The sequence below is a fragment of the Lontra canadensis genome, unplaced genomic scaffold (genome assembly GCF_010015895.1).
Source record: "Lontra canadensis isolate GAN:19392208 unplaced genomic scaffold, GSC_riverotter_1.0 scaffold4032, whole genome shotgun sequence".
Classification (NCBI taxonomy): Eukaryota; Metazoa; Chordata; class Mammalia; order Carnivora; family Mustelidae; genus Lontra; species Lontra canadensis.
The window spans coordinates 1-2,814 of record NW_022635013.1 but is presented as its reverse complement, the minus strand read 5'-3'; the positions used below and the strand labels follow the sequence as shown (position 1 = coordinate 2,814).

The following is a 2,814-nucleotide window of genomic DNA, read 5'->3' as shown; positions in this document are numbered from 1 at the left end:
AGTGGGAGAAACACCTAAAACGGGAAGTCTTAAGAGAACAGACATTCTCTCCTCTAGGAAAAGAGGACTGGCAGGGGTAAGGGTTAAGAAAGGACTAAGCTTTCTACTTGAAACTACAGTCTATCTGGGTATGGTGGTGGTTCTTGGATAAAATCCCAAACACAGGGAATCTATAGTCCTGGATTGGATTATTTTGAGAGCATGAGGTCTGTGTAAGAGAAAGTTTCCCAGCACTCAATCATATCGAGTCACATTCCCATGTCCAGCATCACTCGATCAAGCCATCCTTCAGACTTCAAGCAGAACACTGCTAAGCCTCTGAGAAGACAGTGGGGTCTAAACTATAACTAGGATACAGGGTCCTACCTGGGGCAGCACAGTTGTGACTATTGGACTTCCTTTTCTATGTCCTTGAACAAAGGACTTTTGACTGGGAATACCAAGTGTGGACCTCCCAAAGTCATCCCCTGAGTTTTTCAAAGAAGTAAATATTAACATTTTATTACCTTAAAAACAAAAACAAAAACAAACAAAAAAAAAAGGAACACAAAGTTCTATTAAAGTCCTAAAATTCTTGGATAAAGAATGTTTCCATTTCCAAGAGAAGAGTAAGACATGGGTCCCAACCCCCCTCATTCTTTTCATTTTTCTTCTAGCGTCAGGGCAGACTCCAGAGGAGGAGGAATGGTGGAACTCTGGAAGGTAACGTTATGCCTATTCCATCTGAGCTCTCCATGACTGATCCTTGCTGTCCTCTCCATAAGGGCCCAGTCCAGAACCTCTGAGGATGCAAGCCACTAGGTACATTCACTCTCAGAAAACAGAGGCCTCAGAGGAGAGGCTCATGGAAATACAGCCAGAGTGCAAAACCCTTCTCAGATTCCCTGCTCTGACCACTACTGAGCATGAAGCAGTGATGGATCTGGACAATGAGTGCTGCCCAATAGGTGGCCGTGTGAGATTTCAAAAGTCAGAACTTCTGTCTCCTGAATTTGTGAAAGCTCTGTGACATCATGGATACTCAGGAATCTTCCCTGACTTCTCTGCTCCACAGAGGTGGTCTGATCATCACATGGATAATTTACATGAAAGTCTTTTATACAGGAAGCTAGATTACTAACCAGCTTCACATCATTGGCCATTTGCCCTCATCTATTGGTTATTGGGGCTTTCAGTGTCCCAATGTCCCGAGGCTGTCCCATAAGGGGACTCCTGTATTAATACCTATGTTTCTAAGCTCACTACATAACTCATTCTACTGTTTCCTCAGAAGACAGATGGTACCAAATAGACTTGGAGGAGACCCAGAAGCTGATCTCTATTTTAAGAAGGTGACCAGTTTTTCCCATCTACCCTGTTGCCTCTTAGAGCATGTTTTATGCAATTTCAGGATTTACTGCAGTCTGTTATAGCCATGGGAGGGGGTTGCCATAGGAACAGATATTGGGGTGAAGGCTGCTGAGTACACTGTCCAGTCATAAAAGTGGGACATTGTGAAGGGACAGCAGGCTTCAGGTATCCCTCCCTTGTCAGGCCTGCATGGCCTTCTCCCCTTGTTCTGGGCCTGGCTGCAGTTTTGTACCTCCTGTCTCCTGCAGCTCCCTCAGCCAGTATCATGATACCATCCAGTTTCATCAACTGTTATATGACTAGACCCATCCTGTGAGGTGTGTAATACCACAACTGCTGAGATCAATTGCTGCTATTCCTGCAGGCCCTGGAGGAATTTACTCCCTTGGCTTCCACGGCTCCTGTGACTTCTTCATCGTTCACTTTCTCCTCTGACTTCTCAGCAGTCTTTCAAGGAGAGCTAACACCAGCTTCACTGCCTGAGTCTTCCTCACCACCTGGCTTCAACTTCTCACCAAACCCAGTGATCCCTGTGGCTGATTTCTTTCTTTCTTTCTTTAATCTTTTTTTTTTTTATTATTTATTTTCAGTATAACAGAATTCATTGTTTTTACACCGACCCAGTACTCCATGCAATACGTGCCATCCTTAACACCCACCACCTGGCTCCCGCAACCTCCCACCCCCCGCCCCTTGAAAACCCCTCAGATTGTTTTTCAGAGTCCATAGTCTCTCATGGTTCACCTCCCATTGCAATTTCCCTCAACTCCCTTCCCTCTTCGTCTCCATATGTCCTCCATGTTATTTGTTATGCTCCACAAATAAGTGAAACCATATGATAACTGACTCCCTATGCTTGACTTATTTCACTCAGCCTGATCTCTTACAGTTCCATCCATTTTGCTACAAAAGTTGGGTATTCATCCTTTCTGTTGGAGGCATAATATTCCATAGTGTATATGGACCACATCTTCATTATCCATTCGTCTGTTGAAGGGCATCTTGGTTCGATCCACAGTTTAGTGACCATGGCAATTGCTGCTATAAACATTGGGGTACAGATGGCCCTTACTTTCCTTACATCTATATGTTAGGGGTAAATATCCAGTAGTGCAATAGCGGGGTCAAAGAGAAGCTCTATTTATAATGTCTTAAGGAATATCAACTCTATTCTCCAAAGTGGCTGCACTAAATTGCAATTCACCAACATTGTAAGAGGGTTCCGCTTACCCCACATCCTCGCCAACACCCTATGGCTGTATTCTTTCCACCCTCAATACCAGGTGATTAATTCCCATGAGAGACCTTTCCTCCTTGGATTCCAAACTCCCAATGGACCATTTCCCAGCCCAAACTCCTGCCTTTCCACACGATGTCACACCAAATCATGCCCATTCCACGGACCGTAGTGTCCAAACAGAGACAGTGTCTCTAAAAACCATCATCTCTCTGGACCCTACCCTT

The 2,814-nt window shown here is 44.6% G+C and overlaps 1 pseudogene; it reads left to right on the top strand.

Annotated features, from left to right (window-relative positions):
* Positions 1-656: 656 nt before the first annotated feature.
* Positions 657-2,808, top strand: LOC116863862 (annotated as a pseudogene).
* Positions 2,809-2,814: the final 6 nt, after the last annotated feature.